General features: G+C 34.0%; 1 protein-coding gene across 2 annotated transcripts in view; it reads right to left on the minus strand.

Moving 5' to 3' along the window:
- LOC111048098 overlaps window positions 1-16,613 on the minus strand; it is a 248,504-nt gene extending 231,891 nt beyond the window's left edge. For both annotated transcript variants that reach the window (XM_039437735.1, XM_039437734.1), the window contains exon 1: window positions 16,178-16,613. The gene's annotated coding sequence lies outside the window, so the exon portion shown is untranslated. The remainder of the gene's footprint in view (window positions 1-16,177) is intronic.
- Window positions 16,614-17,139: the final 526 nt, after the last annotated feature.

Below are 17,139 nucleotides of genomic sequence, written 5' to 3' on the forward strand. Positions count from 1 at the left end.
TTCCTAATTTGTACAACCTTATTTGATTGGAAGGGTAAAAGAAAACGAACCTTGAGCTATTTCTCTCTCGAATTAAGGTAAAATATAACACACTAAACCTCATCAACAAAGTGTAGTGACTTAATTCACTAGAATTAATCATACTACATAGATTGACTCCACTCAAATAGTAACGTTTCATCAAGTAGTTGGAAACTACTATCTCTTCAAGGACAAGCAGTATCACAATATAATGGGGGTGAATGAAAACCACTGATTATAAACAAATAAAATAGGAGAATGATACTCATTTTAGCATTAACAGACATTCGGAAGAACTTTTGAATTTCAGGAATGTGATTCCAGAATTTAACTGCCTAAAGGGATAAAAATGAGTTTGGTTGAACTCCATTAATATTACCGATGCTATTAGAGAAGTTCTTAAGAATAATTTTTTTCTAACACAAATCATTTTTTTCTGAATTGTCTATTAATAGTATACTATCACATTTCATCAAATGCCTCTTCTCCATTAACACATTTCAAATCGAATAAAGGCTATGTAGACATAATAGAAATCTATCGAAACATATTTTAGAAAAATTTCTCATTCTTCAAATGAATTTGGCCTCCAGTTGAATGAATAGCATCTGGGTATCCAACAAAGCATATGTAATTCATGAATTGTAAATCATGATTCTACAATTCTTCTTCAATGCTCTTGTTCCAACCCAAGTGATTTCCCTAAAAATGATTTTAATGGAACTTGATCTTAAACTTAACTAGAATAGCAGATGGAAAATCAGAAGAAAGCATGGTTAGGAACAACCGAAATTCCTGTCATAGCAGTGGTTGAAAGTTTACTTTGACGTACCGTAATAAAAATATAGAAATACTGCAATTACGTGAAATTACAATCCCTGGCCTCACAGTCACTATTTCCGCAGCAAAACATGACAAAAATTCTGCCAGTTTTTTTGTACAAGAGGCTAACATAATAAACAGAGTTGACTTTCACTGAGAAGAGTCTACTTGGCCGGTGTTTCGCATTCAAATAAAAGTTCAATACTCCTGCTGAGAATAACAAGGCCTTGACAGCACATTTGGGAAATGAAAAATAATATGAATAAAAACGAATGAAAGAGAAATCTGGTGGAATGCATAAGGAGAATGGCGTCTGTGTACCAATTTCCATAACAGACGATTGGTGAGATACCATCTCTCTACTAGAAAGAAACATTATTATTGCTATGACCATATTCATTGAATATAATTTATAGTTTGAGTTGCTATCTAAATATAAAACTTCTAAGTCCAATGATTTTACTGATTTGGTTCGTTGAATATTGGGCGTTTAGATAAATCCATTATCATGTTCAACTAATGTGAATATCTATTCGATTCATTACTACTTATTCCTAATTTGTACAACCTAATTTGATTGGAAGGGTAAAAGAAAACGAACCTTGAGCTATTTCTCTCTCGAATTAAGGTAACACACTAAACAAGTGATTCATAACTGATAATTTTAAAATTGATTAATATAATTTTAGAATTACAAAATTTCAGCTCTGAAACACTTCACAGCTCTGTGCTAGAGCCACTATGATGAACCCATTTCTCGAAATTGTCAAATATAGCAAGTAAACGGCTATGAAAAATTAATATTATAGCATAATATAAGATGTTCACACTATTAATTTAATTCACTGTGTTAGACATGAATTTGCTGTGAAGGTTATCACACCAATATATCTCACACTGAAGCATATTTGAATCATCATTATCATCTCGAAGATAGCTCATCAATGCAATTCCAATGTACAAGGTAGACTCGCAAATTTTATGCCTAATCAATTCCAATCAGAGAGTAAAACAAATAAACAAAAATTATTACAGCACGAAAAACAAGGAGTAAAATTGTTTATCTAATAACAGGCGGCTCTCTAACACAACAAACACGCATTAACGAAAACTACCTGGCCATGAGAATGAATTGTTATCCGGAAATACGTACGAAGAGGAAATACCCGTACAATTTTTCAAATCAATATCAATATGTTGCAGAATTCTTCAAACCAGATTGTGCGGTTACGATCGTCCTTACACGACTACACCAGCGCTAAATAAGGCAAGACCTTAATTTATAACAATCGGTTATCTAATTTTGAAATTCGTCCTTGATTATAGTGGAGACTCGTGTACAGACAGAATCGAGCTGGAAAAGCCGGTGTCTTTTAACGTCTATTGACTTTTACGACCTCATAGTTTAGAAGCTGTTAATGTGAGCATTACACATTGGATATCTATTTATATACGCGTCACATACTACAATCTACATATCGGGTTGGATAAGAGCCATTTGGTTGGATACCATTCGGCTCTTGTTGGTCTCACAGTTCTACACGGTGTCTCAAGACCTGCAATGTCCTTGTTCTCCTTGTAGCATGCATTCCTACATCCTAACTAAAGCTAACCTACATCCACCAATAAATCACTGTTGATATAGCTCATACCTACAACTGGTCGCTGATTAAATCAATTTGACAAAGTAACAAGTGAATTATTCACTTCAGCTCTATCGTTTTTATCACAAACACAAGACATCTCACATAATTCAACTATTAATCAATAACTCTTGATTTATACTGCCCTTCATCTTGTCTGTGATTTATCTATTTCGAAGATAATGCCTGGATTAATTATCCACTACTTACTACTATCTACTATCCTCATAGTAGGCCTAGATCCCACTCCTACTATCCCCTCATAGGTTTCATTACATTACCTTTCTTCTCTTCATCATCATTGTTGTTTTACATACCTTCATCATTGCACCAACTTTCTCCATATATCTTGCAATGTAGTTTTCACAAACTTCCAATCCAATAAAAGAATCAAGAATATCCATGCTGATGAGAGTATTTTATTGCTACTAAGAAATTTCTACCAAGTTATTTAACTCGAATCGGGCAATAATCTAATTTATAATACATAATAGAATTCATATAGAATTTTAATGGACACAAAATCACTTAGAAGACCTTACCATTTGAGAAGTTTGGAAATAATATTTGATATTAATATTTCTAAATTGGAAAATAAAATTTTAAAACAGACCAAATAAGTCTCTCGACAACTGCTATCATTGGAAGTGCACTATTAATAATAGTGGAAAGATCTTTAATGGATGATGTGAATTATGAATTAGAGAAATGCAGTAGGTCTATATGCAACATATTTCATAGGTTTAGAAAGATTCAAGATCAAAGGAAAACGGAGTTGGTTCTAGAGTTTTTTCATTTAATTATCACTCCAAGTTATATAATTTATTTATTGATTTTCAACTGCATCACTGTCATTTACTTAAGTGGTATCCATAGCAGAATTCTATCAGAATTGCAACAGAATGAATGAGTTTATTAGTTTTTTTTGTTACTCAAATGTTACAGTTGGTTACTTTGGATTCATTCCAAAATATGGTATAAAAGTACATAAAAACTTAAGCAGATCACCCCAGTTGTAACCCAGTTGCAACGTTCTCCACGGAAAAAATAACCCAACGTCTAAAGAATTCAAACCCGAAATATTATGAGAGTAACTGATACATTGAAATAAAATAAAATAGTAGGTAAACAGTCACAATATTTGCCATAAAGGGATGACGGTGAAGGAATCATTCGGATAAGTGTAAGATGTTACACTGAAATATCCTACAATAGTACGATAAGATAAATTACAGTAATGTATTTCATTTGTACATACGAGCCAATCCCAAAAACATAATCACACGTTTCGTAACGTGCTTATTGTATCATGACTATATTTTCAAGGAACAATAATTATCACGGATTTATTACTCACACACCTTCTATCGGTTGTCAAATATCACACTGACGTTCTGTCGTAACAATAGTTACCAGTATTGTTCGAGAAATACGCAATTTAATTTTGGTGAATGACTGATGGAGAAAGGTGCTATACTGTAGAAACGACACGTGTCCACGGAGTTCAGCTTGTGGCTTATACAAACTCGTGTCGCTTCTAATGCCGACTGTGCTGTAGTAGATATGGTGTGGCAAAAACGTGAATTCATAAAACGACCGACGGCCATCACAGGTCGAGAATCGAAAACGTAATTGCGAATAAGTGCAATAAGGTTGAATGCGAAAAGCCGGCGTTGGTCGTGCAAGTTGCACGTCCTAAGGTCCAGGCGTGATGCAAGTTGCTAAATATCAATCTCGGCCCATTAAACAGCAGGTTGTGCAATTCGGAAAACGGCCAATCAGAAAAAAGCGCGCGAATTATGACGAATGCGCGGGAAACGTGTCGTGTCGTGATTGAGGTTAGAATTCCCTCGCCTAGCTCCACCAAATCAAATTCCCAGATGAATAGAAATTGTATTATTTTCAGTACGCGTCTATTAATTTATTGGATCGAATCGAGTCGTGGCCGTCGCTAACGAGCTATCGAAACCGAAAGTAAATTCCGATAACAATAAATTTATTCTGCTCAATCTCCACCAGGCCACGGCCTTCTCGATCGCAGCAGGCAGGGAGAAAGGCGCTCAGATTGAAATAATTAGAATAACGGCAGAATCACGCGCCTCACATTGTTATTAAAATAAACAGAATGGCAGCCGCCGAGACCTAGCCGACAATTATTATTCAGTAATTGTAAATCGTAATCATTATATTATCTACCTTGCCGCGAAATTGGTTTCTGGAATTAGGTCTGCTTGGCAGTGCAATGAACTTTGAATTTGATTGGATATTTATCTCCTGAGTAAACAATATTTATTAGGGGTAGAAAGCACTTGAAGGAGTGAAATGAGTGATTTGAATGTATCACCTAATTCTCAGCTGAAGATGGAAGTGAATTAAGGATTTTCAGGCTATGTATATACAATAGTTACAAATTATCTTGAATTCCACGTTGGATTATACTCCAATCATTGATTTTACAAGTTTTTCGATTCCTATTCAAATGAATTATTCCAATTACACAAAAATATAATACAAAATGTATAATCCAAGAAGTTACTACGGTAGCTGTTAACAGTGAACATACTGCACTAGAAAAATTTGTAAAATTTGTTACTAGAATCATATTAATTTGAATTAAAATAGAATCCCTCTTCACCTCCTATTTTTGACAAAAATTCTAGTTTTCCTATCAGCTCAAACAACAGAAAAGGTAGAAACAATGGATCAGTTATTATCATACAAACTTTCTGCATAATAGGTCCAACTCACTGAATCACCAATGAATTTTTTTATTAAATTGAGCTGACAGGATCAATTAACTATACTATCAATAAATTATTATAGTTTTCTCTCATGACATATTACAAATTCCAAGAAAATCCAGAACACATTTATCATAATCAAGGCTAAATTCAAGAAAAAAATATTTTGAGTGGAAATCAACAACTTGGGCCAACAAAACGAATGGGCATGTCAAACAATTGATAACACATCAATATAATCTCTGATTCAGAAACCAACAAAATAATCACGTAATACAAAACGACTGGGCATGATTCCATTGATCATGAGATGGATTATTTATGAAGAATCGCTTTATCACACACGACCATGAGATAGAGCAAGTCACGTGAACAGCAAGCAACAATCAGCTGGCATCATCTTATCTCTCTCATGTCGAATGCCTTTTATGGGAGCGCCTCAGGTCGGCTGACATGCATCACTGATAAGAAGAATGCTGGCCAAGGAATTTCAGCTATTGCGATATCATCTATGAGTTGGAGACGGGAAAACAACGATGGAGAAAAATATGAGAGAAACTTGGATAAGGAGAGTTGAAGTGAGAAATAATAGAATTAATTACAAGATGGAGAAAGAAATCAATCAAAGAAAGAGGAGGGAGAAGAGAAGAAATATATTATAATAATGGTGGAGTCTCACCTATATAGAGAAAATGTGAGGGAAAAGTGAAGAGAAATCTTTAGAAGAATGAGGAAGAGTAATAATTTTGAGGAGTAAGCAGGTCGAAAAGAGTGTGAATTGTAGGAGAGCGATGATATTAAGAGGTAATGGAATAAGGAGGCAAACTTGATGAGGATTGGAACGACAGGGCAAGAATAATATTTCAAGAAAGAGTAGAAGGTGAAGGATAGACAGAGGTGAACGAGGAGTTGAGAAAGTGCAATAGTAAGAAAAATGAATTACTGTAATAATAAGATAAATTTATTGAGAAAAGAGGACGGTGAAGCTGGGTTTATTTATTTATAAAATATGCCAATTTCCACTGAGTCTAAGAAGACCCATAGTGGTAAAGAACAAAATAGCACTGTACATGAATAAACTATAATTGTATTAATGTAAAACTAAAATTATAATAGATGAGCACAGTAAAAGTTAATATAGATTACTTTGGGTAAAAGTTATTCACAAAATGTTAATAACTTAATCCTTATAGATTCTATTAGATTGAACATAACGCATCATACACATGATAAACATATAATATGTGTTTGTCAAGTTCCGTTCAATCTAATAGAATCTATAAGGATTGAGTTATTAACATTTTGTTAATAACTTTGGTTTAAACCCAGGGAGAGTAACGCAAGATGTATGGGATAAACAAGATGCAAGATGTAGACAGGTGAAACAAAATGTTGAAGGTGGAATAGAAAACATAATCTATGAGAGGAGGAAGAAAAGAAGATCGAAAAAAGGGCAAAAAGGATATGCAGAAAGGAAACATGCTGAAAGATTTGGAGAATTGAAGAGTTAGAAAAGACTGTAGAGAATGAAGAAGTGATAATAAAAATGATGAGGAGTGATGAAGGATGATGTAGATAAGGTAACAAGAAAAAGGGGAAAAGGAAGACGACGAGAATGCAAAAGATGAGGTGAAGGGAAAAATGATGAGGAAAAGAAGGTGTAAACGGAGGAGAAAGACAAAGAAGGGGGAGAGGAGGAGGAGGATAATTATGGAGGAGGAAAAGGAAGAGGAGGATAATTATGGAGGAGGAGGAGGAGGAGGAGGAGGAGGAGGAGGAGGAGTAGGAGGTGGAGGAGAAGAAGGAGGAGGAGGCGAAGAAGAAAAGGAAGAAGAAGAAGAAGAAGAAGAAGAAGAAAAGAGAAGCATGATAGAAAAGAGCTGCTAGCTGGACTGCTGGGAAACTGGCCGAAGAAGCAAGCAAGGCCTCTAGGTCGCCAGCGTTCATTCACTGTTTCTGATTCGGCCACTCAGACAACTAAATAATGCGCTTCACTCTCCATCTCCAGCAAACACTCATCGTCCTTGTCCTTTCTCTCAGTTTGGAAGTCCGCAGGTGTTGAGAATGAACCACCTTTGATGAGCGCCTATACACCAACTAACACCTCGATACTCCTTATCATCATCCATCTATGAACTCACATTCAACGTTGTATTACTGTATGCATTTATCGATAGGAATATCATTCTCTCTACATGGGTGACTCAGTATGGAAATACCCTTACAAAAAACAAGGGCCGTACAAGAGAACATTCCCAGAAACATGATTATTACCAAATAAGATAAATTAGTCATTCATTCACATTAATCAATGTACAAATCAAATACATGATTGGAAGAGGACCAACAGGCATAGCCCAAAACTGTTCCCTTTCCGAATTTCAATAGTAGTAAGCCAATGTCTATAAGGTAGATTATGTTGCTTCACTTTGAATCAACTTCCGAGTCCAAAAATATACAAACCAAAATTTAGAATTTAATTAGATTGAAAACCGAAAAGAATAAAAATATTGCACCAAACTGTAAACTGTAAAGTTTTCAAGACTTTATTCATTATTATTGTTCATTCATGAAATTACAAAACCCAACTTCATTACAATTCGATTGCAATTATCCATTTGAAGTTAATTGTGAGTTGAGGCTCCATAATGCTCAAATAATGGGATTCCATTTGTAATATGTTAATTTGTAATCAAGTTAAATCATTCCTTACTTTTTCTCATGCAAACATGAATATTATGAAAATAAGTCCCATTTGAGAAATACTCAAACAGTAGAGTGAACAGTTTAATAACTTTTCATCAAATGAAGACTTTTTGTCAATTATTTGTTGATGCTTTATTATATTTTACTAGAACTTCATCTTCTTCCTTTTCGAATAGCCAAATAAATAATAATTCAATAAGAATTGAACTTAAAGAGAGAATACTAGTAAGTTACTAAAGGTTCCAAAACAATCACTCCATTAATGAATTTATTCAAATAAAAACTCAATCAACTTTACATCAGCACAAATTTGTTAACATTCAACATACGAAGGTTTAGGCCTAAGCTATTTATGAAACAACATACCAAACCCAACAATGTCAATGTCAGTTCTATATAAATAGAATTTAACGAAGTGTATCGATGCATTTAAATTGCAAATCACTAATAAAAACAAAATCAAGTTAATTAGTCTGACGAGGGTCATTGTTTTGTTATTCTAGAGGTCGAGTCTCATTTCGTATGGAGATTGGCTGGCATTGATTGTGGCGCACGGCTCTACTAATTCCATTGACAGGCTGTGTCATGAGAAGAAATCAACTATAGGTATATATAGTTTATAGTTACTATAGTTTATAGTTATAATAGTACAATAGCTCATTCTGCATGCCGCCAAATCCACTAATGTTTCAGAGACACAATACAGTATCAGAATACCAAATCATTGTGGATCAAGATTAGTTAATTGATGGCAGAATTAGAACAACTCCCGATTTGCTGGGAACACAACCTATTTTCATGATAATCATAACAATACCAACTACACAATGAATATTCGGGAGAGCAACAGTTTCAGGTAATCCTGTTGATTATCATCTCCCAATCATTGATTCGATTATGTGTTTTTGTAAATACATTACGAAACATCACATATTTCAAGAATACAATCCAATTGAATGTTTGGATGAAGTGTATATGTCAGAAAATATTCAGACGGAATTGATTGATTTACTTAATGTGATTGAATCATACCCAGGACGGACTGGACAACGATCTCGCTCGAAATAATATTTTCAGTTGAGCAATAATTGAAGATTATTATAATACACTTTTTTCAAACGTATGCAATCAATTAATTACTGCATTAATCAACTGCATGTCGTGTGAAATACATTAAAAAAGTGTGTTAATACATCACAGCTCGGAATGGATCGAGAAAAACCATCATTATTATAATTATTGTCTAGAATATTTTTCTTCTTCAATAATAATTGTAAGACTTCCTAAATCAGCATCTATGAATACATTTTCAACTTAGATACATAAGATATTAGAAGTAAGTTATGCTAGTCGTTTTGGAGGGAATAAAATATAATATTTCAATTCCAACTGACCGACAAAAGTCCAACAAAAGAAACACTCTCATTCATTCCGAAAGTGTACTTTGCTCTTTTGAAAATGTGTTTCATTCTCGGGACTGAACAAGAAAAGATAACTGCTGGACCGAACTGAACGAAAACAATTTGTTCAGATGTGAAGCTCAACTACCTGAGGATTCTTTGCAACTTACTTCGCCCATATGATTTCACGCTATAATCCTCTACCTGCGCTTTCCAAGGTTAGAGAAGAGTCTGTTCTTCGGCTACATAATGAAGGGGACTACAACAGTCCCTTCAGGTTCTTCTACAGGCAATGGAAGAGCCACTTTTGTATTGCCTGTTTAGAAATTCTGGAACGGACAACGGAGTTGTTGGAGGGTCATTACAACAGAGCTTGCCAGAGAAGGTGAAATTCAGCAGGGCCACCTTCGAGTCAAAGCACACAACAAGATCAAAAATGCTCTGGGAATACAATCTGATTTAAGAAAAAATACAGTATAATATTAAAGTGCAACATATAGCAATAAGTTTGGAATGATGAAGGTTATCTTTAGAAGGTTATCTTTCCTCTTGGCATTAATATTTATTATGAATCTTTGCACGAATTAATATGATAATTATTCATGCACACCTACTGTAATAAAAAACTGCATGGCTCTAAAAATGTCCACAACATCGACTCCAAAAACATCGAAAGTACTAAAAGAATATGATCAAAGGTTTAGAAAATTCAAAAGTCAACTTTCACTGTCTATTTTTAATAGAAGCACTTTTTACCCAAACGATTCAACTGATGGGACAAAGTTTAGAGGAAGTTCCCAATTCTACAATTTGACATAGGTTACTCAAAACAGGAAACACACATCCCAGAAATAACCTAAACCCTCCACTGAACAAGGACCAGGCATTATTCCTCAGTTCCTTAAATTTCAGAGTGCATCTGTCTGATAGGCCTACACTCTCTCGGTCTCGTTAGTCACATTTCACGTTCTCAAAATAAACCGAACACAGATTTCCGACACATCCATTCCTTCTTATAGAGACAATTTAATTGGTTCCGACAATCTTCCTAAATAAACTGCACCAACCCTTCTTCGTCCAAATGTTGATTACATGCTGTATTAGTACTGTAGTTCTACACACTAATTGAAAACGAAAACAATTGCTTTTTGTTGTTCTCACGGAGATGTACACTGTAAAAGTAGCACGGAACCGATTAACTTTAAATATATATGGACCAGAAAGAGGATTTGATGCCATCTATGGCCAAGCTTAATTAAATACTGTACTGCTAAAACACAAATTGAATTGTTTCTACTAATCTGCTAGTGGATTCATTATATGTTTAACTAGGAGGTGGATTTGGCTCCATATATGACAACTTGTGAATAAGTAATGAATTACTATACACAATTAGGTATAGATAATTATAACTGAATGTAGATACATAATATGAACATTATTCACTGGGGATTAAAGAAATTAGAATACAGTAGAACGTTCAAACTTGATGATTGAGTTTAAAACAATTATGCTGATGTTCATAATTTTTAGAGAATGGCAAACGGAATAGTTGAAGAATAATAATTTAAATTCCCAATCCAGAGTCCATTCAGCAAAGATGAACCCATTACTATCAGTACATCCTTCCAAAATATTTTTAGAATATTTTCAAAACTCTTCCGTCCTCAATAAATTAATAGTGAATGAAGGAGAATATTACTGGGTAAGAAGTTGTTCGAAGAATGACGATTGTATTTTTCTGTCTCCAATTTCTAACTCCAAACACAGCTACACTTCCAAGGGATAACCGAAAGCATGGCGCGTATACGTAATGTCAGCTATTAGATATGGCTCAGACTGCAGGCCAATCACTTTCCAAGTTATTTATTGTGAACCCACTACTGATTCTACAAAACTCCAGTTTGCTTATTCACGTTTCAACCCATTTTCAGATTCCGAGCTATTTGGAAGGCCCCAGTAGAATAGATTACAAAGAAGAAGACATTAGTGAGAATTATATTTCTGTGGTTTACAAATTACTCCCAGCAACCAAACACAATCATTGTTCGCCAGAAACCAGAATACGCCAACAAAATTATATTATAAGATGTCCAACACGGAAATATAATCTTTGGAAGCTGCTGGTGCACAAATAACGTTGCGAACCATCTCAGGTGACACAGTTTAGCACCAGGAAGTGAAGAAGATGCTACTCTATGGAAGCTATCTCCTGACATAACATAGTATAGAAATGTGACACATTTATAAATTTTGAAAGTTATTCACCGCTCGATCATTTGCTCATTCATTACTCGGGCAGGTTCTGCCAAATCGCTACAGTATCTGCATAACGAGTTTATCAGGATTCAGTCTATAAAATGAATCTGGTGGAGATAATAATAAAATGAAGGTAGCGAATGTAGCTTGTTCTCAGGAGGAGATCTACGTCATCGACACTCAAGCAATGACAAACTGGTTTGTTGTCACCAGAAACCCGATCCATCGAATCTGGTGCGATCGCGATCGGTGCCATGGATCTATTTCAAATCCGCGCCAATTTTTACGGGCGGGAATGATTTTGGCGGGGATTTCAGTCGAGTATCGGCTTCCTAGAAGAAAGCTGAACTCTGAAGTGATGGCTGAATATTTATAGCAAGAGATAGAGTGAAGTACTACGAATTATTGAACAAATTATTGTAAAATAAAGACTGTACTATGAATTATTACAGGAAATGTGAGGTGGAGTTTTCATCAAATAACCGTATTTCAAAGGAAAACTCAAGGGTTCCGATTTTTTGAAGATTTGACATCAGCTCTCACATGAACTGAAGGATCTTGTGTTCAAAGTGAAAGTTGTCTCATGAACGATAGAAATGGAACGGGAATCGATCCAATTTCTCGGGATAACCTGAGGGGAATGGCTGCTCATCTCTTTTCTCAATTCCTTGAAGTTTTCTCCACTGATAGTGGATCAAGTGGATATTAAAAATTACATTCATATTTTTTAATAAAAATATTAATCCAAAATACAGTAATACTGTAGATAAAATCAATTGCTTTCTATAAGCTTCTATAATAATGTTGAGTTGTACTTGATGGGCAATTTCAGTTCATAAAGTGAGCCGACAAAATTAAACTTGAAATTGTATGCCTGATCTTATCTTCAATGCTTCTTTTTTTAATGGATCAGAGGGGATGAGATCCATTAGAACCTCAGGACAGATTATAATAAGTTGAAACTGAACGACAGGAAGTTAATATGTAGAGAATACGTATTCCTATCAGAGATCAGAGTGTTTCGAGGCCTCCTATTAAGATTACCCAATTAAAAAAATTAGTCCAGAAAGAAAATGAACATCACTAGAATGTAGAATGTTTTACTTTGGGGGGAAAAGTTTCGCAAACTCAAAAGAGTCTCAAGAGGATAATAATCATTGAGCTTTTATAATGACATCTTTTCTAAAGACTTGGAAACAACGTTGGGTTCCCGCCTTCTCAGAAACCGAAATGGAAAGATGATAAGATTTCTAAAGCACTAGTTCTTTTACTTTCATCCATCTGATATCTTGAAGATAATAGTCATTCATTAAAATATGATTTAAATATCAGTGAAATATTATTTCCAAACTATATTTTATACATCAATACATTTTTAGTAGAATACCGCGACATAAATTTTTATTGAAGTCTATTTAATCCTTTTTTCTTTATGAAAATTGTCGACAATAATTCTTGTTGACCGAGCGAAGTGAGGTCTAAGATTCAAGTCGACGGTTTGGCATTTCTCTTAATGTTTAAATGTTTATATATGTTTTTATGTTGCGCATTTACGGCGAAACGCGGTAATAGATTTCCATGAAATTTGACAGGTATGTTCCTTTTTAAATTGCGCGTCGACGTATATACAAGCTTTTTGGAAATTTTGCATTTCAAGGATAATATAAAAGGAAAAAGGAGCCTCCTTCATACGCCAATATTACCGTAAAAATCAGACTATAGAATTATTCATCATAAATCAGCTGTCTAGTGGACTATAATACTACCCGTTCAAAAACATCGAACATCTTGAAAATGTATCTTTCCATTAACGTTAGTAGACAGTTGACTATAATACTACCCGTTCAAAAACATCAAACATGTTGAAAATTGTATCTTTCCATCAACGTTGTAAACAGTTGCAGCCAGACCTGACAACAGCGCCCACACTCACATTCCGGGACGACACGTCACGGTACGATATAGGACAGAAAGCTCTATGCTTATTTAGGATTTTTTCAAGACATTTTTAATTGATAAATTATTTATTAATTTTTGAGAAAACATAACAACAGGTCAATGTAACTCACTGAGCGCGAGGTGTACTTTTCACAGAACTACTAGTTAGTAAGTGTTGAATTTTTTGATAACTTATTAATAATTAATGGAGTATCAATTTTTCAACAGTACTAATAACTAATTACTCATTTTTCTTCCCAAGAAGGATTGTTAATTTTTTCATTGACATACAGTAATCCCAAGTTCAGTTTCTCTTCTCCATCCTCCATCGACAATCCCACTTCAATACAAATTAATGTGTTCTCAATGTTTTGTTATTTACATTCTTCCTATTCCTCCATTTTCCCTTACAACTTAAAATCACTGAATTCATTCAATCTTCAGAATTTCTAAAACATGATGAGGTGGGCACTTGTCAACAATCCATTAAAACGCTCTCATTACTCATTTAAATTCAATAATTCTCATTCAACAAGATTGGAAATTTTATGAATGTGTTACAATCTATTCCTTCCTGAGCATAGAGAAAAGATAGCAGAACTACTCTGCTGTTTTCTCTATGCTCCAGTTTAGTATCGTATTTAGAAATACTCCAGTCTAATTTCCCAAAACTATCCAATAAGCCAGATATAACTTTAGTTCTGTAAAAATATCATCATTAATTTTACATGGGGCCTGCCTCCTGACAATACTTTACAGTTATTCTTTCTGTTTGTGTTCAAGATGATGGGAAAATTAGTGAAATCGAAAACGCAGCAAGAAAAATTTGAATAATTAAATTGAGAAATGACACTACAAACAATACGCAGACTGCGTGAGAAACTTTCAGCTTGTGAAGCTTCTTTCTCTATCAACTACTTCTCTTCTCTCTCATATTTTGTCACTTCTATTGCTTGTGCAATTGTAATAAGCAAGCGGAGAGAATTGGATGACGTGATTTGCATTAGTAGATGTTTTTTCTTTATTTTGTGGAATTTATTGCCGAGAACCGTCGTTTGTGACTAGTGAGGTCACTGCATTGGGTTGAACAAACTGTAGAGCTTTTCATAGAATAGTTTTATCCATTTATACATTGAATAATACAACAAATAATATGAATGATTGTGGAATTGAGAACCGGCACTGTTGAGCTCAAAACTGTTCCTTTACCAAATTTGACATGAATATTTCCAAAACATAGCTTACTTCTATCATTGATAAATTTTTAGTCCGAGAATATGCAAACCAGGTACCGGTAGTTAGAATTTAGATAGATTGAAAATAAAATTTATATACTGCACTCAATCACTGGACACCATAAACTTTATTACAGTACCGTACAGTATTGTGATAGTATTATCAGTGAGCAAAATCAGCATTATATATTTTAATACATTAATAAATTTTGTTGACGATTATGTAGGCTATTCTGATTTCCAACACTATTATAGAATATTTTGTCAAATGAAAAAAATGCCGGTATTTGTAGATTCCTACTCGAAAATCATTCGAGTAAAGTTTAGTGAAATATTACGAAATCTCAATGAAATTAGCAGGAACGATTCTATTTAAAGATATCATGATGTATGATCCCTATGTTTCATTACAGTGAATAAGTAACATTTTCATTGGTATTCCTTATGAGCTATTTAGTGAAACCAATTCTTAAGTAGCCGCTTCCGAAATGAGAATAGAATAAATTATCAACATGGAAAAAATCTCTCGTTTGAATAAATTGAAATAAATTTGTCGAATGTTATAACTTATTTCGAATCGATTACTCACATAATTAAAAATAATTCACTAACTGTGAAAGTGAGAATAATTAACTCAGCTGTTATAAAGATTAAAAGTGCACATAAATAAAACTCAACATAATACCGGTAGCCTACGGTACCTGAAACCTGATTTGGAAACCTCTGTTTTGAGTAAGATATTTAAGTAAGTTCAATGATAAATGACATAATTTATAGAGTTGATGGAGCTTTCCTACTGATTAAGTTGGGCTTTAGTTCTTTACAATACAATGATAGGCTTACGTCTACCTACTTTCTTCATTCCAACATGTAATTATAACAACTTTAAATACTGTAATGTATATAGGCTAAGCAATTTTCGAGGAAACTAAGCTAAGAATAAGATTATTATTGTGTTATTCCTTTTTGGAAAAAAACACCCATTATTCAGATACGATACGGTAGCGTGAATTCAAATTTTACCGCCCTTTGTTCAGAAACGATTTGGTAGTGTAAATTCAAATTATGTACAGTTTGCCAGGAACAAATTTTGCAAATAAAATATTCTACTATATACTTTCTCGCCCAAGCTTTTCTTGAAACATGTAGGTACTTCAGATGATTACTGTGAAAAAATATTATGAGTTAGTTAGGGTACCTTCAACCGTGGTACCATAGATAAAGGATAAGCATAAGTTTATGAACTATATTTCTTGTCTCTGGTGGTACCTTATCAGCAGATCTGATGATTGGCATTGTGTCTCTTAACAGGATAAGATGGTGAGATTAGAGAGGAGAAGTATTCATTCAAATTCATAGTATATATAACTCCAAATAGAATGTGGGAAAAAATATTTAAAAATGTAATTTACCTTGATAATGTAGGTATTCCAAATTAGCACGCCTCCATGCAAGAGCCGGCTGTTAGTTGATTCTCAATTTCCTAAACTCCGGTGAATTTGTAGAATTTTGAACAAGAAACAAACTGAAAGTTGCAGCTGAAATCGTCAAGAGATCCGATTATTTTTGTTTTCGATATAAGTAAATACAAAAACAAAACAAAGCAAAAAACTTGTTAACTTGCAACAAAACGAATTCCTGTTTTGAGTTCACGATGCTTAGAACTTGTTAAACTTGAAGTCAGAACTGTTTCAATCACATTTTAACATGTTAAAACCGAATTGAAATGTACCTTAACAGATAAATGATTTATAAAATACGATTCAAATGCGGGTTACTGTTCTCAGCGCACAAAAAATCCAACACAGATCCAACCTCTACAACACTCCGGCACAAACTGACTGGTTGAATGTTGAAATTCCTGTTTCAACTTGCAATCTGTTGCTTCGCCGTATCCTCGACAGGTCGCAGCACGTATCGACTTACCATGTGAAAACCTGCGCGCGCAACCCGTCTGCCATTCTCATAAGCACGAAATTCAAAAAGAAAAAATGTGTGATAACAAAAGGAAAATAAGAAATCCGTGGTAATACTGGAAAGAAAAATAATTTGTTCTGTAGAACAACACACTGATCTTTTTAACCTTTCCTTTCCAAACTTAATGATGGTGAAACCTATAGAATATTATGATTTTCAAGAGCATCCCATCTTATTTGAATAATACCAATATTTTCATAAGCAAAACATAAAAAATACTGAAAGTTTTCATGTAAAAAATTAATTATTATATTATTTGGCCTACTAAACATCAAATTCTGATAGAATATGCTTTTAAAAAGTCGATCCAGAACTGCTTCACTATCAAAGATGAAATTGGATATAGAAAATTCATGGTAACTCATCATATTTTATAAAAATTCAGTACCTCTTTGTT

The sequence above is a fragment of the Nilaparvata lugens genome, chromosome 11, assembly GCF_014356525.2.
Source record: "Nilaparvata lugens isolate BPH chromosome 11, ASM1435652v1, whole genome shotgun sequence".
Taxonomy (NCBI): domain Eukaryota; kingdom Metazoa; phylum Arthropoda; class Insecta; order Hemiptera; family Delphacidae; genus Nilaparvata; species Nilaparvata lugens.